General features: G+C 48.4%; 1 protein-coding gene across 8 annotated transcripts in view; it reads right to left on the bottom strand.

Annotated features, from left to right (window-relative positions):
- Window positions 1-23749, bottom strand: part of zmiz1a (zinc finger, MIZ-type containing 1a) — a 334001-nt gene that overhangs the window by 193776 nt on the left and 116476 nt on the right. For all 8 annotated transcript variants that reach the window (XM_078428564.1, XM_078428560.1, XM_078428561.1 and 5 more), the window contains exon 2: window positions 22889-23095. The gene's annotated coding sequence lies outside the window, so the exon portion shown is untranslated. The remainder of the gene's footprint in view (window positions 1-22888; window positions 23096-23749) is intronic.

Genomic DNA, 23749 nt, shown 5'->3' with positions numbered 1-23749 from the left:
GCAAATGAGGTTTAGCTTAGGTTTAGGACACATTGTCAGGTGTCATTGAGGTACAGTCAAAAACTATTTTCATATCATATCATATCATATATCTATACAGCCGGAAACAGGCCTTTTCGGCCCACCAAGTCCGTGCCGCCCAGCGATCCCCGTACATTAACACTATCCTACACCCACTAGGGACAATTTTTACATTTACCCAGCCAATTAACCTACAAACCTGTACGTCTTTGGAGTGTGGGAGGAAACCGAAGATCTCGGAGAAAACCCACGCAGGTCACGGGGAGAACGTACAAACTCCTTACAGTGCAGCACCCGTAGTCAGGATCGAACCTGAGTCTCCGGCGCTGCATTCGCTGTAAAGCAGCAACTCTACCGCTGCGCTACCGTGCCGCCCTTTTGCTGCATGCTATCCAGTCAGCGGAAAGACTAAACATGATTACATATTCAGTTCAGTTTAATTTATTGCCATGTGTACCGAGGTACAGTGAGAAGCTTTTGTTACGTGCTAACCAGTCAGCGGAAAGACAATACGTGACTACAAACGAGCCATTTACAGTGTATAGATACGTAATAATGGGAATAACGTTTAGTGCAAGGTAAAGCCAGTAAAGTCTGATCAAAGATAGTCCGAGGGTTACCAATAAGGTAAATAGAAGTTCGATCAAGTAGTACAATCAGGCCGTCCACAGTGTGCAGATACAGGATAAAGGGAATAACATTTAGTGCAAGATAAAGTCCGAGTAAAGATAGTTCGAGGGTCTCCAATGAGGTAGATGGCTGGTTAGCACCGCTCTCCAGTTGATGAGAGGACGGTTCGGTTAGCTGATAACAGCTGGGAAGAAACTGTTCCTGAATCTGGAGGTGTGTGTTTTCACACTTCTGTACCTCTTGTCAGATGGGAGGGGGGAGAATTGTTCAATGCCCCAAACTGCCATTAGTCACGCCTACATAACAAAAGGAGTCGTCTTCCAAATAGCCCTTTGAAGCTCACTTGCCAGTCTTGGTTCGGCCTCCTGCTTTCTGTCTATCTTGCCCTTGAATATATTGAATGATCTGGCCTCCACAACTCTCTGGGGCAGTACCAAAGATTCACAACCCGTGAGAGTGGAACTTCCTCCCTGTTTCCATCTTAAGGCTGAAAGACTGGAGCGACTGGGCTTGTATACACTGGAATTTAGAAGGATGAGAGGAGATCTTATCGAAACGTATAAGATTATTAAGGGGTTGGACACGTTAGAGGCAGGAAACATGTTCCCAATGTTGGGGGAGTCCAAAACCAGGGGCCACAGTTTAAGAATAAGGGGTAGGCCATTTAGAACTGAGATGAGGAAAAACTTTTTCAGTCAGAGAGTTGTGAATCCGTGGAATTCTCTATTCAGAAGGCAGTGGAGGCCAATTCTCTGAATGCATTCAAGAGAGAGCTGGATAGAGCTCTTAAGGATAGCGGAGTCTGGGGGTATGGGGAGAAGGCAGGAACGGGGTACTGATTGAGAATGATCAGCCATGATCACATTGAATGGCGGTGCTGGCTCGAAGGGCCGAATGGCCTCCTCCTGCACCTATTGTCTATTGTCTAAGGCATACGTAGAGTGGATATGGAAAGGATGTTTCCACTGGTGGGAGAGTCTAGGACCAGAGGTCACAGCCTCAGAATTAACAGGCACTCTTTTAGAAAGGAGGTGAGGAGGAACTTCTTTAGTCAGAGGGTGGTGAATCTGTGGGATTCTTTGCCACAGAGGGCTGTGGAGGCCAAGTCAGTGGATATTTTTAAGGCAGAGATAGACAAATTCTTGATTAGAACAGGTGTCAGGGGTTATGGGGGGAAGGCGGGAAAATGGGATTAGGAGGCAGAGATCAGCCATGATCGAATGGCGGACTAGACCCGATGGGCCGAGTGGCCTAACTCTACTATAACCTGTGAACTGAACAAATCTCTATTCTGAAGGCAGGCACAAAGTCCGAGAGGAACTCCATGGGTGAGGCAGAAAAAGGATGGGTGACGTTTTGGGTCGGAACCTTCTTCAGAGCTGATTTCTAGATTACTACACAGAGCAAATATCCGCCAGTGGTCAAGTCCTCACCGAATCCTAAAGCTACAATCTACAAAAGCTGTAAATCAGACATAAAAACAGAAAATGCAGCAGATACTCAGCAAGTCGGTCAGTGTCTGTGTGGAGACATGCAGTTAGCCTTTCATCATTACTCTGAAACATTAACCCTCTTCTCTCTCAACAAAATCTTAGAGTCAGAGTCATACAGCACTAGGGTTGCCAACTATCCCGTATTTTGGGCTAATTTGTCCCGTACGGGACCGCCCTTGTCCCGTATTAGGCCCGGGGGGCACTGTAGGCCCGGACACTGTAGGCCCGGACACTGTAGGCCCGGACCCTGTAGGCCCGGACACTGTAGGCTCGGACACTGTGGGCCCGGACACTGTGGGCCCGGACACTGTAGGCTCGGACACTGTAGGCCCGGACACTGTAGGCTCGGACACTGTAAGCCCGGACACTGTAGGCCCGGACACTGTAGGCCCGGACACTGTAGGCCCGGACACTGTAGCCTGGGGGCCGCTGTAGGCCCGGACACTGTAGGCCCGGAGGCCCGGACACTGTAGGCCCGGAGGCCCGGGCCCTACCGAACCGGGGTTGCATAGCAACCCACCTCCCAGGCCCGGGCGGCCACCATTGGTAGAGTGGGAGCACGTGGCCGCTGGCTGGGTGAGGTCACGTGGGGCGCGGGGCGGTGACGTCACCCTTTGTCCCATATTTGGGAGTGAGGAAACTGGCAACCCGATACAGCACAGAAACTGGCCCTTCAGCCCTACGTGCCCTGTACGAAAGATTCACAACCCTATGAGAAAAGAACTAATCCCTTCAGAGCAAGATGCTCCATCTATGTTCGTCCCACCTGCCAAACGCAGACAAATGAGGCTAGCCCACATCTGGGGATCTTAGTCAGCGTGGATGAGTTGGTCCGGGCCGCGTGACTCGATGGCACTCATTTTACAGTCAAAACACTGGCAAGGTCACTTTTTGCACATCAGACGGTGTGGTTTGCTCGATAAACAGAAGTCACACACACACACACACACATATTTCCCCCTTGCACCCACCCACTGTCTGAAGAAGGGTCTCGACCCGAAACGTCACCCATTCCTTCTCTCCAGAGATGCTGCCCGGCCCACTGAGTTACTCCAGCTGTTTGTGTCCATCTTCGGTTTAAACCAGCGTCTGCAGTTCCTCCCTTCCCCTGTCCACCGTTGTCAGGTATCAGTGCTGTGCACCCCATCCCAAACCACCAGAGTTTCAGGAGTAAAAAGCCGCGAGCTTCCAGCGAGTGGAAGCAAAAGCTTAGCAGCCAGCTCGCTACGTATCTGGAGCTCGCTGCTGCAGTGCGGGGCGGTGGGATGAAGAGGCAAATCTACAGAAGTCATAACATTGTGTCACCCAGAACACTTGGCACCACTTGGCTGGTGAACTGTAATGATAATGTGTCAGTTCTGCATTAGCAATTCCACCCAGCAATTCCATCACTGCCTTCCCGTGGCTGGTAAACACTGGAACTCTAAAAACAAGCCCACCCCACAGGACCAAATCTAATTACCCAGCACTGAAATGCATTAGGCAATTAAACTCACAAATCACAAAGTTTTACAGATAGCACACGCAAAAGTACAGCTTGCGATGCACGATCCTTCCCATTTTAATTAATTGCAACTAAATAAACAATGCAGACAATTAGTGGGGGGCTCCATCACCCAGGCGGGCGAAGTTCAAAGGCTCGTTGGATGGCTGTAGTAAAGGGGAAGTTGGCCACTCAACTGGTTGAGTCTTAATTGGTTCTATGTAAGAACAATCCTGTTAGTCCGCACCACTGACCACTCCCCTCACCCCTCGGCCCTGCAGACTCATCCCTATCAGATATACGCAACCAACTCCCTCGTTAATGCCACTACCTCGTTAATGTCAATGACCCAATCCCCATTGTGATGCTGGGCCCCCCATTCCAGACCCTCGCTGTGAAAAATAAACTTTATTCCATCTTACTTTTCATAAGTGACAAGAGCAGAATTAGGCCATTCGGCCCATCAAATCTACTCTGCCATTCAAGGGGGGGGGGGGGGGGGTGAGAACAATGGACAATGAGGACCCAGCGTGGGGGGAACAGCTGTGGGGGATGGAGGTACGAAGGAAGAGCCGGGGTACTTTGTAACTTTAACGTAGCTGGCCGCTATTTGGGAACGCAAGCAAAGAATTTCACTGTGCCTTGTCACACGTGACTATAAATGTTTTCCATTCCATTGCAACCATGGCTGATCTCATATCATATCATATCATATCATATCATATCATATCATATCATATTATATCATATCATATCATATCATATATATACAGCCGGAAACAGGCCTTTTCGGCCCTCCAAGTCCGTGCCGCCCAGTGATCCCCGTACATTAACATTATCCTACACCCACTAGGGACAATTTTTTTTACATTTACCCAGCCAATTAACCTACATACCTGTACGTCTTTGGAGTGTGGGAGGAAACCGAAGATCTCGGAGAAAACCCACGCAGGTCACGGGGAGAACGTACAAACTCCTTACAGTGCAGCACCCGTAGTCAGGATCGAACCTGTATCTCTCCCTCCTAACCACATTCTCCTGCCTTCTCCCCATAACCCCTGACACCCGTACTAATCAGGAATCTATCTATCTGTGCCTTAAAAATATCCAGACTTGGCCTCCACAGCCTTCAGTGGCAATGAATTCCATAGATTCACCACCCTCTTACTAAAGAAATTCCTCCTCACCTCCTTTTCCTAAACGAAGGTTCTTGAATTCTGAGGCTTCATCTACCAGGGTTGCCAACGTTGTCACTCCCAAATAAGGGACAAAGGGTGGTGCCACCGCCCAGTCAGTGGCCAGGTGCTCCCGCTCCACCAATGGCGGCCGCCCGGGCCAGGAGATGGGTTGCCATGCAACCTCTGGCAGGTGGCGCCCGGGACTCCGGGCCTGCAGCGGCCCCCGGGCCTACTGCGCCACCCAGGCCTAATACGGGACAAGGGCGGTCCCGTGCGGGACAAACCAATTTAGCCCAATAGGCGGGATGTCCCGGCTAATACGGGACAGATGGCAACCCTACCATTTACCCTCATCTGGTTCTTCATCTCTTCCAATGGGAATAGTTTCTACTTGTTCTTTCTATACCCTTCCTGAATTTAAATACATCCAGCAGATTCCTACCAAACCTCCTCAAGGGCGAGTCGCAAACTCTAAGGCTGTGCCAGCATGCCACTCTTGAGTTCCGCCCAATGCCCCCTATATACCGAGTTCTCCTCAGGTTCCAGAATGGCCAGCTCCCACAGCATTGTACTTGTGTTGACGGAAGGAACTGCAGACGCTGGTTTAAACCGAAGATGGACACAAAATGCTTGAGTAACTAACTCAGCGGGGCAGGCAGCATCTCTGGGGAGAAGGAATGGGTGACGTTTCGGGTCAGTCTGAAGAAGGGTCTCGTCCTGAAACGTCACCCATTCCTTCTATCCAGAGATGCTGCTATTTCAGCATATTGTGTCTATCTTCAGTGTAAACCAGCATCTGCAGTTACTTCCTACACCCAAGTGATGGACTCTCCCTCAGTGTCCGACTGACTGTACCTTTGACTAGTATAGATGGGGCATGTTGGCCGGTGTGGGCAAGTTAGGCCGACAAGCCTGTTTTGACACTGTATGACTCTGTGACTGGATCGGTGGCGGGGGAAGATGACCGATGAGCACTGGGCAGCCTCCCTAAGACCAGGGATTGGAGGTGGGGAGGAGTATGTCGCAAGCTGAGTTAACTGGCTGCTGTCGGCTGGAACATCCAGCTGGCAACTGGGTCAAAAACGCAGTGTCTGTGCCTCCTCAAAATTATTATTTTAACAAAATATTTTCGAACATCTTGGGCTGCCAGAAACAACAGCTCACTGCATTCCTGAGACGCAATTGAAGAAACAAAACATTTCAACACATTTCATCAGCTTTTGCTTAAAGTCATGGTTGAGACCTTCAGGCAAGAGAAGACGGTCCCAGATGTTACCACAAAAAAAACAACTGGGACCAAGGGTTCTGGTGTGTGCCTCTACTTAGATCAGGTGACATCTCCACTGGATTCTTGGAAAGATTATCTAACTGTCAAGAGAATAGGCCAGCACAGTGGTGGAGCTGGTAGAGCTGCTGCCCCACGGCACCAGAGACCCAGCTTCCATCCTGACCGCGGACGCTATATGCCTGGAGTTTGCACGTTCTCCCCGTGACAGCGTGGCTTTCCTCCGGGTGCTCCGGTTTCCTTCCATATAGAAACATAGAAAATAGGTGCAGGAGTAGGCCATTCGGCCCTTCGAGCCTGCACCGCCATTCAATATGATCATGGCTGATGATCCAACTCAGTATCCTGTACCTGCCTTCTCTCCATACCCCCTGATCCCTTTAGCCACAAGGGCCACATCTAACTCCCTCTTAAATATAGCCTTCTGTGGCAGAGAATTCACCACTCCAACTCTGATCTCTCCACCTGTGCTCTTCATAGGGTTGCCAACTATCCCGTATTAGCCGGGACATCCCGTATTTTGGGCTAAATTAGTTTGTCCCGTACGGGACCGCCCTTGTCCCGTATTAGTAGGGTTGCCAACTTCCTCACTCGAAAATAAGGGACAAAGGGTGACGTCACCGCCCCGTGCCCCACGTGACCTCACCCAGCCAGCGGCCACGTGTTCCCGCTCCACCAATGGCGGCCGCGGGCATCATGTATCCACAGACCACCTATTGTAAACATTCCTGACCCTCCCTCAGAACCAACAGCACTGTGGCAACCCATTGACCTGCATCCCATCGTAGCCGTTCCTTCCACAATCTCTACTCTCACCTCTTTCTGCAACTGATAGCTCACTTGTTTTTCACGGTCCACAGTTCTGTCGAGAGGATTTCAACATCGAACCTTAACTCTGGAGGACATATAGTGCTGGAGCAACTCAGCTGCCAGGCAGCATCTCTGGAGAACATGGATACATGACGTCTCGGGTGACGAACCTTGTTCAGAGTCTGAAGGGTCTTGACATTAAATGTCACCTATGCATGTTCTCCAGAATGCTGACTGACTCGCTGAGTTACTCCAGCATTTTGTAACCTTTTGTGTATTAACCAGCACTTGCAGTTTAGTTTAGTTTAGTTCAGAGATTCAGCATTGAAACAGGCCCTTCGGCCCACCGAGTCCACACCGACCAGCGATCACCCATACACTAGTTCTATCCGACACACGAGGGGCAATTTACAGAAGCCAATTAACCTGGTACGTCTTTGGAATGTGGGAGGAAACCGGAGCACCCGGAGAAAACCCGCATGGTCACAAGGAGAACGTACAAACTCCATACAGACAGCACCCATAGTTGGACTTGAACCTGGATCTCTGGCACTGGATGGCAGCAGCTCTACCATTGGGCTGCCCCAAATTTCTTTGTTTCTACTGTTTTAAACATTAACTCTGCTTCTTGCTCCGCGTTTGCTGCCCGTCCTGCTGAGCATTTCCAGGCGTTGTTGTTTTCAAAGTTTCAGTAGATGTTCTGGCTCCTGGCAGCTGGCAATGTGTACCTAACTCTGCTTTGCTTCCACAATGATGATCGGACCGCAGAGTGCTGCACTGAGCTCCCTAGGCTCTGGAAAAGCTGGATCTTTGTTGTTTTTTATCCAGATACTTGACTGCTCAAAAAAGTTGGTGGAGACCCAAGTCACAGTGTGCAAAGATCTAGTTTGAGGCAAGAGTTGAACTTATTAAATGTCGGCATTGTTTTACATTCTTTGAGCAAATGATCCATTGATGTCGCAACTTCCATTAAACACCAATGGGAATGTGGCAACTTGCAAAACCAAACTCAACAATATCTTAAGTACACACAAAATGCTGGAGTAACTCAGCGGGTCAGGCAGCATCTCTGGAGAGAAGGATTAGGTGACGTTTCGGGTCGAGACCCTTCTTCAGTCTGCCCATTAGTCTGAAGAAGGGTTTCGACCCGAAACATCACCCATTCCTTCTCTGAGTTACTCCAGCATTTTGTGTCTACCTTCGATTTAAACCAGCATCTGCAGTTTTTTTTCCCTCAACAATATCTTCAACTACCATCAAAGAACCCTGATATTGTCACATCCATTTCTTCATTAGATGTTGGAATAGACTAGTTTGATGAGTTGGAAGATTTCCACAGCTTATAGACAATAGGCAATAGGTGCAGTAGGAGGCCATTCGGCCCTTCAAGCCAGCACCGCCATTCAATGTGATCATGGCTGATCATTCTCAATCAGTACCCCGTTCTTGCCTTCTCCCCATACCCCCTGACTCCGCTATCCTTAAGAGCTCTATCTAGCTCTCTCTTGAATGCATTCAGAGAATTGGCCTCCACTGCCTTCTGAGGCAGTGAATTCCACAGATTTACAACTCTCTGACTGAAAAAGTTTTTCCTCATCTCCGTTCTAAATGGCCTACCACTTATTCTTAAACTGTGGTCCCTGGTTCTGGACTCCCCCAACATTGGGAACATGTTTCCTGCCTCTAACGTGTCCAACCCCTTAATAATCTTATACGTTTCGATAAGATCCTCTCTCATCCTTGTAAATTCCAGTATATACAAGCCTAGTCTACCTTTTGTGTCCACCTTCGATTTAAATCAGCATCTGCAGTTTTTTTTACCTCAACAATATCGTCAACTACCATCAAAGAACCCTGACATTGTCACATCCATTCCTTCATTAGATGTTGGAATAGACTAGTTTGATGAGTTGGAGGATTTCCCCAGCTTATCTGTGGGAAAAATTACACGGAATCTCTTGGTTTTGTCAGCTATGGCACAGTCATACAGCACAGAAACAGGCCCTTCGGCCCAAGCAAATCTACCTATCCCTGCCTTAAAAATATCCATTGACATGGCCTCCCCAGCCTCCTGTGGCAATGAATTCCATAGATTCACCACACTCTGACAAAATAAATTCCTCCTCATTTCCTTCCCTAAGGAACATCCTTTAATTCTGAGGCTGTGACCTCTGGTTCTAGACTCTCCCACTAGTGGAAACATCCTCTCCACATCCACTCTATTCACTATTTGGTAAGTTTGTACACTGAGCTCACAACCACAATTTTATTAACTTTATTGGGTCACTGCATTTAGAAGAAAGTACCATGCATTACATATTACGCCGTGAACATAATGGGTGTAACTAAGAACTAATTTCCACTCCAAAATCTCACGTGTGAATTAAGTGTCGAAAGGAACAAATTATCTTCCAACCATCTACCCCATTGAAAAGTGAAATATCCAGCTTCCAAAGCTTTGACAGTAATCCATGGATTACTGTCAGAAACTCCCTTGAAAAATATGAAGCACAATTTAAACCGGAAGCCATATTTTGAAAATAAAGAACAGCACGTTAACCTCTTCCGAGCTAACATTTTAAATGCTGACATTCACTCGTCTCACTCGTGCCATCGGGAAGACGATACAGGAGCCTGAAGACGACAACGTCTAGGTTGAGGAGCAGCTCCTTCCCAACACCCATCAAGCTTCTGAACACTACAACCTCCAAATAAGCTCTGAACCACATAGACTTGGGGACAGCCACAAAATGCTGGAGTATCTCAGCGGGACAGGCAGCATCTCTGGAGAGAAGGAATGGGTGACGTTTCGGGTCGAGACCCTTCTTCAGTCTGAGACCTTTCATCATCCTTCCCTCCAGAGATGCTGCCTGTCCCGCAGAGTTACTCCACCATTTTGTGTCTATCTTCGGTTTAAACCAGCATCTGCAGTTCCTTCCTACAAATTTAGACTTGGGGACATGGGTTTTGGCTTTCTGCACTATTATTGTTTGTTTGTTTTTAATGTGTGCGTATGATGTGCGTGTATGTGTTTCTCATGTGTTATATTGTTCACAGAGTACTATGTTTGCTTGTGTAGGAAGGAACTGCAGATAATGGTTTACACCAAAGATAGACACAAAATGTTGGAGTAACTATCACCACTATCTCCACTCTCACCCTGAGTACCGGCACACCACAGGGCTGTGTTCTGAGCCCCATGCTCTACTCCCTCTTCACACACGACTGTGTTCCTGCATTCGACACCAACACCATTGTCAAGTTTGCAGACGACACAACGGTGATCGGGCTGATCACCAACGGGGATGAAACAAACTATAGAGCGGAGGTGCAGAACCTGGCGGACTGGTGCTCGGATAACAACCTGTCCCTAAATACCACCAAGACCAAGGAGCTGATCATCAACTTCCGTAGGTCACATAACGGGGAATATGCCCCGATCTCTATCAACGGGGACAGTGTGGAGAGAGTGTCCAGCTTCAAGTTTCTGGGCACTCACATTTCGGAGGACCTAACATGGTCCAATAACACTGCTGCGCTGGTCAAGAAGGCACAACAAAGACTGTTCTACTTAAGAACACTGAAAAAGTCTGGTCTACCCCAACAGCTGCTGACGACCTTCTACCGCTGCACCATAGAGAGCATCCTAACACATGGCATCCCTGTGTGGTACCTCAGCTGCACGGAGGCAGAAAGGAAAGCTCTACAGCGGGTAGTCCATAGAGCTCAGAGGGCCATCGGAACACAGCTACCAGACTTGGAGGGCATCTACAACACACGATGCCTCAGAAAAGCCACCAGCATCCACAAAGACTCTTCACACCCCTGCAACAGTCTGTTCGAACTCCTTCCATCGGGCAGACGATACAAGGCCTTCTACGCCCGCACCTCCAGACTCAGGAACAGCTTCATCCCCAGGGCCATAGCTGCTATGAACCGGTCCTGCTGAGCCGGATGGTCACAACGCATAGATCAACTTGCACTTTACCCTGTCTAAAACTTACATTTGTTTCGTTGGGTTGCTGTTGTCTAAATTACTTAAATTATTGCATCGTATGGGAGGCGCATTCCCAATCTCGTTGTACCCCTGGGTACAATGACAATAAAGATATATTGTATTGTATTGTATTGTATTGTATTGTAACGGCGGCATGGTGGCACAGCGGTAGAGTTGCTGCCTTACAGCGAATGCAGCACCTGAGACTCAGGTTCGATCCTGACTACGGGCGCCGTCTGTACGGAGTTTGTACGTTCTCCCCGTGATCTGCGTGGGTTTCCACCGAGATCTTCGGTTTCCTCCCACACTCCAAAGACGTACAGGTATGTAGGTTAATTGACTGGGTAAAATGTAAAAATTGTCCCTAGTGTGTGTAGGATAGTGTTAATGTGCGGGGATCGCTGGGCGGCGCGGACCCGGTGGGCCGAAGGGCCTGTTTCCGCGCTGTATCTCTAAATCTAAATCTAAATCTAAATCTAAACTCAGCGGGACAGGCAGCATCTCTGGAAAGGAGTAGGTGATGTTTCGGGTCAAAGTCCTTTTCTACAGAGGTGCTGCCTGACCAGCTGAGTTACTCCAGAATATTGTGTCTCTCCACTATGTTTCCGTGTTCTGCACTGCTGTTGCAAGTATGAATTTTATTGTTGTGTCTCGGCAAGATGGCCGTGTACCTGCGCTGGTGGGGGCTTGGAGGGAGGGAGTGCCGTGAGTGCGATGATCTCGTGGGGATGCCATGAGGACATCTCGGAGTCTGGTGCGAGTGCGGCCGGCTTCCTGACTGTTCTGGCGGGCAGGGGCTGCGGGGAGAGTGACAGCGGTCGGTACAACTCTGGTCACATCACGGTGAAGGAGCGTGTGTGTGTGTGGCCCGGACATTGGACTGATGGCTGGGGGTCTCCGCTGATGCTGTGTGCCCTGGGGATTCTCACACACCACTGCGGCCACTGTTTATTATCTGAATGGTGGCCGATTAGGAAAAGGGTAGATGCAACGAGACCTGGGTGTCGTGGTACACCAGTCATTGAAAGTAGGCATGCAGGTGCAGCAGGCAGTGAAGAAAGCGAATGGTATATTGGCATTCATAGCGAGGGGATTTGAGTATAGGAGCAGGGAGGTTCTGCTGCAGTTGTACAGGGCATTGGTGAGACCACACCTGGAGTATTGCGTACAGTTTTGGTCTCCTAATCTGAGGAAAGGCATTCTTGCCATAGAGGGAGTACAGAGAAGGTTCACCAGATTGATTCCTGGGATGGCAGGACTTTCATATGAAGAAAGACTGGATAGACTCGGCTTGTACTCGCTGGAATTTAGAAGATTGAGGGGGGATCTTATAGAAACTTACAAAATTCTGAAGGGGTTGGACAGGCTAGATGCAGGAAGATTGTTCCCGATGTTGGGGAAGTCCAGAACAAGGGGTCACAGTTTAAGGATAAGGGGGAAGTCTTTTAGGACCGAGATGAGAACTTTTTTTTTTCACACAGAGAGTGGTGAATTTGTGGAATTCTCTGCCACAGAAGGTAGTTGAGGCCAGTTCATTGGCTATATTTAAGAGGGAGTTAGATGTGGCCCTTGTGGCTAAAGGGATCAGGGGGTATGGAGAGAAGGCAGGTACGGGATACTGAGTTGGATGATCAGCCATGATCATATTGAATGGCGGTGCAGGCTCGAAGGGCCGAATGGCCTACTCCTGCACCTAGTTTCTATGTTTCTATGTTTATGTTTAATCTTTACCTAATTTATGATCTCGTTGGTGATTTTTTTTGTGTGACTGTACGGTAAATTAAATTTCACTGCTCCTCGGTACACGTGACAATAAAAGACCATTGGACCATTGACATTTGACAATAAAACACTCTTGCCTGGTGGTTGTTTATCAGGTAGGATTGAAGACTGAGCTGGTTCCATGTTCCCACATAGTGTGTGTAGACGTAACGCAGCGGGTCAGGCAGCATCAGTGAAGAGAATGAGAGCCGACATTACATTGATCAGCCAAGCAGCGCCCAGAGTGGCAAGATGAGTTCTCAAAGAAATTGCTTTCCAATCAGGAACGTTTTAATGGCTTTGTTTTCCATTCAATAGTAAACCACAAAGAAGCAGAAAGATAGAATTCAAGAGCTGAAGTAAAAAAGATGTCCTGTGGGCACCTCTGTGACCTGAAACATCACCTAATCTTCTCCAGAGATGCTGCCTGTCCCGCTGAGTTACTCCAACATTTTGTGTCTATCTTTGGTGTACACCAAAGATCATGGCAACAAAGTCAAGTGTAGGTCCTTCACGGGCAGGGAACAGAGGTTAAGTTTAGAGATGCAGCGTGGAAACAGGCCCTTCTGCCCACCTAGCTCATGCCAACCACTGTTGAACCAGCACACTAGTTCCATGTTTTCCCTCTACCGCATCCAACACGCTAGGGGCAATTTATAGAGGCCAGTTAACCAAACAGCTCTATCCCTGCACCACTTCAGTGTTGTGAGAAATGGAAGAGAAGGAAGAATGTCCACAGGAAAGACAAGCTGGACAAGGACTAGCAGATGCTGGTTTACACAGCTGAGACTCTGGAACTGACCTCTCTTATGCTAAGAAAGAACTTCCTCATCTTCTATTCTACCTCATTGCAACCTGTGCACTTTTTTAATCTGCACTTTCCCATAGCTTAGTGATACGGCGTGGAAATCGGCCCATCGGCCCACCGAGTCTGTGCCGACCAGCGATCCCTGCACACTAACGCTATCCTATACACAAGGGTCAATTAACAATTTTTATTGAAGCAAATTAAACTACAAACCTGTACGATTTTTGGAGTGTGGCAGGAAACCGGAGCACCCGGAGAAAACCCATGCGGTTATGGGGAGAACGTACAAACTCCGGACAGACAGCACCCATAGTTACGATCGAACCTAGGTCTCTGGCGCTGTGAGGCAGCAACTCTACTGATGCTCCAGCTGTAACAGTATATTCTGCATCCGAATTATTTTCTCTTTTGCATTGCATGATGTGGAATGATTTGCCTGGATACCATGCAAAACTACGTTTATCTGTTGTACCTCGGTACACGTGACAATAATGAACCAATACCAAGGACAAGGTGAATCTGACCTCAACCCTCTCTCTTCGTTTCTCAACATTCCAGCGTTGCCTGGATTAATAAAGGTCGTCCCACAAACGCAATGAAGTCTCCCGCTTCAAGTTTGGGTTTGTAGGTTAATTGGCTAGGTCTAATTGTAAAGTGTCCCTAGTGTGTGTAGGATAGTGTTAATGTGTGGGGATCGCAGGTCGGTGCGGTTCGGTGGGCCGAAGGGCCTGTATCCTTGGTGGCTGGATTTACAGTGTGGTTTTGAGTTTACGGAAGATTTTGTTAAACAGGGTGATTATTTGTCACACCAATTCCTTGAGTTATGGGCAGCCATTCTAATCTGCTATTTTATCTCGACTGCAGGGTGTTCAAACATACCAGGCAATGCATTAAGACGGGGCCTGACGTATTCTGCAGCCCATGTGAGCCGGCCAACTCACAGTGACGTCTGCAGCTTGGGGAAGGGAAAGCAAGAAGCTCAAACCTTTTAGCATGGACACATGTTTAGCTTCACTTTAGCAGAGTTGGTGAACGGGCGGCACGGTGGCGCAGCGGTAGAGTTGCTGCCTTACAGCGAATGCTGCGCCGGAGACTCAGGTTCGATCCTGACTACGGGCGCCGTCTGTACAGAGTTTGTACGTTCTCCCCGTGACCTGCGTGGGTTTTCTCCGTGATCTTCGGTTTCCTCCCACACTCCAAAGACGTACAGGCTTGTAGGTTAATTGGCTGGGCAAATGTTTAAAAAAAATTGTCCCTAGTGTGTGTAGGATAGTGTTAGTGTGCGGGGATCGCTGGGCGGCGCGGACCCGGTGGGCTGAAGGGCCTGTTTCCGCGCTGTATCTCTAAATCTAAAATAAAATCTGAACGATAGAGTGGGATGTGAATAATGGATTGTCTTTGGAGTGTGGGAGGAAACCGAAGATCTCGGAGAAAACCCACGCAGGTCACGGGGAGAACGTACAAACTCCGCACAGACAGCACCCGTAGTCGGGATGGAACCTGGGTCCCTAGCGCTGTAAGGCAGTAGCTTTAATGCTGTGCCACCGTAATTTTAAAAAAAGTTTGTCCGTGGTATGTGGGTATGTGCTGGCAAGGCCAACAGTTTAGGTTCAGTTTAGGTTGAGTTTATTGTTGCCACGTGTTATTGAGTTACAGTCAAAAACTTTTTTGTTGCGTGCTATCAAGTCAGTGGAAAGACTGTACATGATTACAACTGAGCCATTCATAGTGTATAGATACATGATGTGGGAATAACATTTAGTGCAAGGTAAAGCCAGTAAAGTCCGATCAAGGTTAGTCTGAGGGTGACCAAAGATGTAGATAGTAGTTTAAGAAGATAACTGCAGATGCTGGTACAAATCGAAGGTATTTATTCACAAATTGCTGGAGTAACTCAGCAGGTCAGGCAGCATCTCGGGAGAGAAGGAATGGGTGACGTTTCGGGTCGAGACCCTTCTTCAAAGAAGGAGGGTCTCGACCTGAAACGTCACCCATTCCTTCTCTCCCGAGATACTGCCTGACCCGCTGAGTTACTCCAGCATTTTGTGAATAAATACCTTTGAAAGGTAGATAGTAGTTAATGGGCAGACAGGAAAATGTAGAACCCAGTAGCCCATGGTTTAGGTTTAATTAGTGAAACCTTTCTGATGGCGGTAAGCAATTGTGGGTCACCAATGAGGTAGATAGTAGTTCACACAAAAAGCTGGAGTAACTCAGCGGGACAGGCAGCATTTCTGGAGGGAAGGAATGGGTGACGTTTCGGGTCGAACCTTTTGTGTCGACCCGGAACATCACCCATTCCTTCTCTCCAGAGACGCTGCCTGTCCCACTGAGTCACTCCAGCACTTTGTGTCTGTCTTCGGTTTAAGCCAGCATCTGCAGTTCCTTCCCACACAAAGGGCAGTCCAGCTCCTCCCTCTGGTTGTGGTGGGACGATTCAGTTGTGGGATGTGGGGCGTAGAGCCAGTTGGGTAGCTCGACAACAAAAAAGCCAAGCGTGAAGCAGTGACAAGGAGACACCACCATCCGTACGTCCACAAGCCCGACTTTCTGCGGGGGACACAGCTGGGAGTGTGCTGTTCAATGGCCCGCCTTACCGGGTGGGAAGATGTAATGTGGAGTAAATCCCTGCTGAATAGGCAGGGCAACACCAATGGATAGCTGTGAAACGCGAGGACGGAATGGAATCTAAATCTGCATTCAGACGTTCAAAGGCCCCATTGTTCTGAGCGGGATTCCTTCAGCTTTCTCTAGGACTGCCTCAGGGCCCCCTTAGTTACCACACGAAAAGAGTGGGAAAGAAAGGGAAGGAACACATCAAAAAAAAGTGTGTGTGGGGGAGGTGGAGTGAAAGACACAGAAACCCTTGAAGCTCTCAAATAAAGTCCTGCCTCATTTCTTCTGCCGGCTTGGCCTATCCTCTACTGCAGAGAGTTGTGGCGGCCATCAGGCAAACCAGCTTTTGGGTCGGGACCCTTCTTCAGACTGATAAGATTGTTTGGTGAACTTCTGTACCTTTGTCGCCTCCAGAGACGTGATGACACACGAGTGTCCTGCCTCGGTGAGGGTTGCTGTGTGATTTTACCGGGTTTAGTGCAAAACAAAGCATTTCACTGTTCCAGGGCACATGCGACAATAAAGTGGCATTGCATCATTGAATCATCGTCGCTGGGATGCGAGAGGAATCCGGAGCACCCGGACGAAACTGCACACAGGCAGCCCCTGAGGTCAGGATCACAAACCGGGCCTCGGGCGCTGTGAGGCAACAGCACTACCCGCTGTGCCACTGTGCCGTTCAGTAGCAGAATACCCTGATGATATCTTCTTGCCCCAAAGCTGATTTTACAAAATTAGAATGCTGAGGTGGAGCTGTGGAGCGTAGAATAGACTTAATGTCTACACATGCGACTTATGGTTTCAAATGGCGCAGCGGTAGAGTTGCTGCCTTACAGCGAATGCAGCACCGGAGACCCGGGTTCAATCCCGACTACGGGTGCTGTCTGTACGGAGTTTGTACTTTCTCCCCGTGACCTGCGTGGGTTTTCTCCTAGATAGAAACTTCGAAACATAGAAAAAGGTGCAGGAGTAGGCCATTCGGCCCTTCGAGCCTGCACCGCCATTCAATATGATCATGGCTGATCATCCAACTCAGTATCTCGTACCTGCCTTCTCTTCATACCCCCCGATCCCTTTAGCCACAAGGGCCACATCTAACTCCCTCTTAAATATAGCCAATGAACTGGCCTCAACTACCTTCTGTGGCAGAGAATTCCACAGATTCACCACTCTCTGTGTGAAAAAAAACGTTCTCATCTCGGTCCTAAAAGACTTCCCCATTATCCTTAAACTGTGACCCCTTGTTCTGGACTTCCCCAACATCGGGAATAATCTTCCTGCATCTAGCCTGTCCAACCCCTTAAGAATTTTGTAAGTTTCTATACGATCCCCTCTCAATCTTCAGTTTCCTCCCACACTCCAAAGATGTACAGGTTTGTAGGTTACATAGAAACATAGAAAATAGGTGCAGGAGTAGGCCATTCGGTCCTTCGAGCCTGCACCGCCATTCAATATGATCATGGCTGATCATCCAGCTCAGTATCCTGTACCTGCCTTCTCTCCATACCCCCTGATCCCTTTAGCAAAAAGGGCCACATCTAACTCCGTCTTAAATATAGCCAATGAACTGGCCTCAACTACCTTCTGTGGCAGAGAATTCCACAGACTCACCACTCTCTGTGTGAAGAAATGTTTTCTCATCTCGGTCCTAAAAGACTTCCCCCTTATCCTTAAGCTGTGACCCCTGGTTCTGGAGTCCCCCAACATCGGGAACAATCTTCCCGCATCTAGCCTCTCCAACCCCTTAAGAATTTTATATGTTTAATTGGCTCGGTAAATGTAAAAAAAATTGTCTCTCGTGGGTGTAGGATAGTGTTAATGTACGGGGATTGCTGGTTGGCGCGGACCCGGTGGGCCGAAAGGGCCTGTTTCCACGCTGTGTCTCTAAACTAAACTAAATATAAAGAGGATAATTTTTTTCAAAGGGCTGTTTTAAACAGAATGGGCCGAATGTCCTCACCTAACTCTGTGCGTACTCTGACGTTTCACTGGCTCATTCACCTGAAGTTGGAAAAAAACTATTTAAAACCACAACCATTTTCACAAAAGGAAAGCAAGGTTATTGACCTGAAATCTAATCAACTGCTTCAGCATCACACGAGAGAAATAATTCCTGTAAAACCAGCCCTGATGGCAACAATGCAAGGAAGGGAGGGTGTGTTTTGGGGTGTACCTTAATTAAATACTCTGCACAGCTCCAACAACACTCTATAAGTTCAACACTGTCCAGGATAAAGCAGTCTAGGTGAATGGTGTTCCCCTCCAGCAGTTGAACATTAATTCTCCCCACTAGCAGCACTTTACAGCTAAAATTTATTCACATAATGCTGGAGTAACTCAGCAGGTCAGGCAGCATCTCAGGAGAGAAGGAATGGGTGACGTTTCGGGTCGAGACCCTTCTTCAGACTGATACTTATACTACTTTACAGCTAAAATGTTCACTGCATTTAAACACCTCAGCTACTCTGGCAGTGCTGTACACAGCAAGGAAACAGGCCCTTCAGTCAACCTTTAATCAGACTTGATCAATAGATTCAGCGGGACAGGCAGCACCTCAGGGTAGAAGGAATGGGTGACGTTTCGGGTCGACACCCTTCTTCAGACTGAGGGTCAGGGGAGAGAGGGGGACATAGAGATATAGAAGTGAAGGAAAATAACTGCAGACGCTGGTACAAATCGAAGGTATCACAAAATGCTGGAGTAACTCAGCAGGTCAGGCATCATCTAGGAGAGAGGGGATGGGTGAGGTTTCGGAGCGAGACCCTTCTTCAGACTGAAGAGGACTGACAGATCAGTCTGAAGAAGGGTCTCGACTCGAAACGTCACCCATTCCTTCTCTCCCGAGATGCTGCCTGACCTGCTGAGTTACTCCAGCATTTTGTGATACCTAGAGATATAGAAGGATACTCCAGAGATGCTACATAGAAACATAGAAAATAGGTGCAGGAGTAGGCCATTCGGCCCTTCGAACCTGCACCGCCATTCAATATGATCATGGCTGATCATCCAGCTCAGTAGCCTGTACCTGCCTTCTCTCCATACCCCCTGATCCCTTTAGCAAAAAGGGCCACATCTAACTCCCTCTTAAATATAGCCAATGAACTGGCCTCAACTACCTTCTGTGGCAGAGAATTCCACAGACTCACCACTCTCTGTGTGAAGAAATGTTTTCTCATCTCGGTCCTAAAAGACTTCCCCCTTACCCTTAAGCTGTGACCCCTGGTTCTGGACTCCCCCAACATCGGGAACAATCTTCCCGCATCTAGCCTCTCCAACCCCTTTAAGAATTTTATATGTTTCTATAAGATCCCCCCTCAGTCTTCTAAATGCTGCCTGTCCCGCTGAGTTACTCCAGCGTTTTGTGTCTATCTTCAGTGTAAACCAGTGTTTGTAGTTCTTTCCCACATATTCCCTCAATGTTGTTGGACTCTAATTGAAGGAATGTCCTACGCAGTGGCATTGGTGGGGGGGGAACACAGTTCAACAAGGCAGCTCCCCACCACCTTCCAGGGAATGTACAACAAATGCCCCCCCTCACCAACAATCCCCACGTCTCAAAAGATATCTGAAAAAAAACCCCCAAAAAAAGACACAAAGTGCTGGAGTAACTCAGCGGGTTACACAGCATCTCTGGAGAACATGGATAGGTGATGTTTTGGATCGGGACCCTACTTCAGACCAAGTTACTCCAGCACTTTGTGTCTATTTTTGTAAACTGGCATCTTCAGTTCCTTGCTTCTACATTCTCTGGGAAAAAAATTGCTAAATGATTTTTTAATCCAAATTCAATTAACAGAAGTTAAAATCCCCAACTGCAGTGGTGGGATTTGAACTCACATTTGTATTAATCCAAGTTCCCTCGGATACCAAGGGTGATAATAAAAGCACTCCATTAACCGGCCCGTGAGGAGGGTCAGCTTTTCACAGAGTCACGCAGCACGGAAACAGACCCTTCAACCTAACGGATAGAAGAGGCTGGGCTGACTCAGCGGGACAGGCAGCATCTCGGGAGACAATAGACAATAGACAATAGATGCAGGAGGAGGCCATTCGGCCCTTCGAGCCAGCACACCATTCAATGTGATCATGGCTGATCATTCTCAACCAGTACCCCATTCCTGCCTTCTCCCCATACCCCCTGACTCTGCTATCCTAAAGAGCTCTATCTAACTCTCTCTTGAATGCATTCAGAGAATTGGCCTCCACTTCCTTCTGAGGCAGAGAATTCCACAGATTTACAACTCTCTGACTGAAAAAGTTTTTCCTCATCTCCGTTCTAAATGGCCTACCCCTTATTCTTAAACTGTGGCCCCTGGTTCTGGACTCCCCCAACATTGGGAACATGTTTCCTGCCTCTAGCGTGTCCAACCCCTTAATAATCTTATATGTTTCGATAAGATCCCCTCTCATCCTTCTAAATTCCAGTGTATACAAGCCTAGCCGCTCCAGTCTTTCAACGTTGGACAGTCCCGCCATTCTGGGAATTAACCTAGTAAACCTACGCTGCACGCCCTCAATAGCAAGTTTAAACCAGCATCTGCCGTTCCTTCCGACACATTCAACCCATGCTGACCAAGATGCCCCATCGGTACAAGTCCCATTTGCCTACGTTTGGCCCGGATCCCTCTAAACCTTTCCTAGCAACCACGTGCACGTATTTCCAGTAACCACTTGCACAGTCACAGCCAGGGGAAGGAGGGGAAAGAGTGGGGCCAAATTGAGTGAATCCCATCCACTTGTGCACTGTGTCGCTGCTTATGTAATCTCAACCGAGATTAAACACCCTGAGAAAGATTCCACAGCCTAATTTTCCACACTTGCAAATATTTCTGTCAAGGATACCCCAAACACGTTTGCACTCACTGAAGCCATTTATCCTAAAACATTTTGTGCTGAAGTAACACATACAGTACGAGAGGTTGGAAACCTGCCTCTGGGGAACACTGACAGGAAATCCCACAAGAAGTTGCACTGAGCTGTTAAAACACAAACACACTGTCTTTAAAGGAGCGATACCTTGGTGGAAAATGTGCCTGCAACGCTCTGATTCAGATCCTCCCTTCTCCGCGACCTCCGTGTTCAAGGACAGCTTCTTCCCAACAAACATTGGGTCTCGACCCGAAACGTCACTCATTTCCTCTCTTCTAGATGCTGCCCGACCCTACTGAGTTACTCCAGCATTTTGTGATCCCAACAAACATCGGGCTCTCGAACACAACAAAACACCAACTAAACCAAGACCAACTAACCAAGTTGCCAACTGTCCCGTATTAGCCGGGACATCCCGTATTTTGGGCTAAATTAGTTTGCCCCGTACGGGACCGCCCTTGTCCCGCCTATTAGTAGGGTTGCCAACTTCCTCACTCCCAAATAAGGGACAAAGGGTGACGTCACCGCCCCGCGCCCAACGTGACCTCACCCAGCCAGCGGCCACGTGCACCCGCTCCACCAATGGCGGCCATTGGAGGAGCGGGAGCACGTGGCCGCTATCTGGGTGAGGTCACGTGGGGCGCTGGGCGGTGATGTCACATTGTCCCGTATTTGGGAGTGAGGAAGTTGGCAACCCTACTAAAGACTTCAGGGTTTTTGCACTAGTATTGTTTTGTTTTCTAATTTATTGGTTATTTTTGTTTATCGTGCTATCTGTGAGCGCCGTGTATATAGATAGGCCTGTTCTGTTACTGCAACTAAGAATTTAATTGTGCCATTCTGGCTAAAAATGGCAATTAGACATAGACGTAGGCACAGAATTCGGCCATTCAGCCCATCATGGAAACATAGAAAATAGGCGCAGGTGTATGCCATTCGGCCCTTCGAGCCAGCACTACCTTTCAATATGATCGTGGCTGATCATCCAAAATCAGTACCCTGTTCCTGCTTTTTCCCCATATCCCTCGATTCTGTTAAAGCTAAGAGATAAACCTAACTCTCTCTTGAAAACTCATCGAGTCCACTATCTGATCTATTTTCCCCTCTCAGCTCCATTCTCCTTCCTCCTCCCTGCAACCATTGATGCCCTTCCTAAGCAAGAACCGATCAATTTCTGCTTTAAAAAATATCCAGTGTCTTGGTCTCCACCACTGCCCCCTCTGGCAATCAATTCCACAGATTCATCACCCGCTGGCTAAAGAAATTCCTCCCCATCTCCATTCTACAGGAGAACGTGGGACCACATAGAACGAACGTGAATGGGCGATCGATGGCTGGCGAGAACTCGGTGGGCCGAAGGGCCTGCATCTCAATCAATCGATCTGACGCAGGAAGACAGTTGTAGAACAAACACGGACATACAAACTCAAAGTAGGAGTCGTCCAGTCAGCCGAGCAAACCCGCTCATGCACTCAATAAGATTAGGAGTGATCTCACCGGCACCTCACCTCTACATTCACACCTCATCACAGCAACCATTCCATCCCTTGCTTCTCAAGAATCTATCTGCCTCTGCGCACAACTATTCAAAGGATCTGTGTCTAATGCCCTAAGAAGAATCAGGGTTTGACTGACCGCAGAGAAACCGTCCACCTCATCCATCTTAGATGAAAACTTCCACCTCATCCATCTTAGAAGCGAGGCCCCTCGGGTTAAAGCTGTGCCACCTTCTCCAGAATGCGTCATTTAAGTACATATTCCTTTGCCAGTCTAACAGCTGGAATCAACACCTCTGGACACATGTTTGAGCCACCTGGGTTGGCTCCAGCGACCACACCGTCTCCCGCTTTCCCAGGTGGAATGAACAGGTACAAACTGGGCAAGGCGCCCGACCACTGGACAATTGATGGAAATGGAAAGATCGGCCGGTCACTTACCAGTTGGCACAGGGAGGCCGGTGGGTCGGACACAGCACCGGGCGGGCACGGGGGAGATGGGGAGATGGGGGGGGGGGCTCCTTGTCACTGCTGAGACCGAGACTCCTCTTCTAGTTTACAACCAGCTCAGCTCGCACTGGCTTGGGTCGTGCGCCACCACCATCAGTGTCTGCTTTGGAGCTTGCCAGATGAGTAGAGTTGGCCCACCTAGTCAACGAGAGAGAATGCGTTAGTGCCTTGACCATTCACCAGGCATTGCCCATCAACACATTGCCACAAACCACACACTGCTTGAAGTTAATACCCAGGTACATCTCCGCACAATTCTACTGTGAGTCATAAAGTCATCCAGCATGGAAACAGGCCCTTCAGCCCAACTGTGTCCATGCAATCCAAGATGCACCATCTCAGCTAGTCCCATTTGCACACGTTTGGCCCACATCCCTCTAAAAACCTTTCAATAGACAATAGACAATAGGTGCAGGAGGAGGCCACTCGGCCCTTCGAGCCAGCACCGCCATTTAATGTGATCATGGCTGATCATTCTCAATCAGTACCCCGTTCCTGCCTTCTCCGCATACCCCCTGACTCCGCTATCCTTAAGACCTCTATCTAGCTCTCTCTTGAATGCATTCAGAGAATTGGCCTCCACTGCCTTCTGAGGCAGAGAATTCCACAGATTTACAACTCTCTGACTGAAAAAGTTTTTCCTCATCTCAGTTCTAAATGGCCGACCCCTTATTCTTAAACTGTGGCCCCTTGGATAGTTTCCTATCCATGTAACTTTCTTTTAAATCCTATTGTAGTACCAGTCTCATATATCTCAATTTTTTAGTTTAGTTTAGTTTAGTTTAGTTTAGT

The sequence above is a fragment of the Rhinoraja longicauda genome, chromosome 35, assembly GCF_053455715.1.
Source record: "Rhinoraja longicauda isolate Sanriku21f chromosome 35, sRhiLon1.1, whole genome shotgun sequence".
In the NCBI taxonomy this organism is placed as follows: domain Eukaryota; kingdom Metazoa; phylum Chordata; class Chondrichthyes; order Rajiformes; family Arhynchobatidae; genus Rhinoraja; species Rhinoraja longicauda.
The sequence above is the reverse complement of the archived record's forward strand: the minus strand, read 5'-3'. Positions and strand labels throughout refer to the sequence as shown.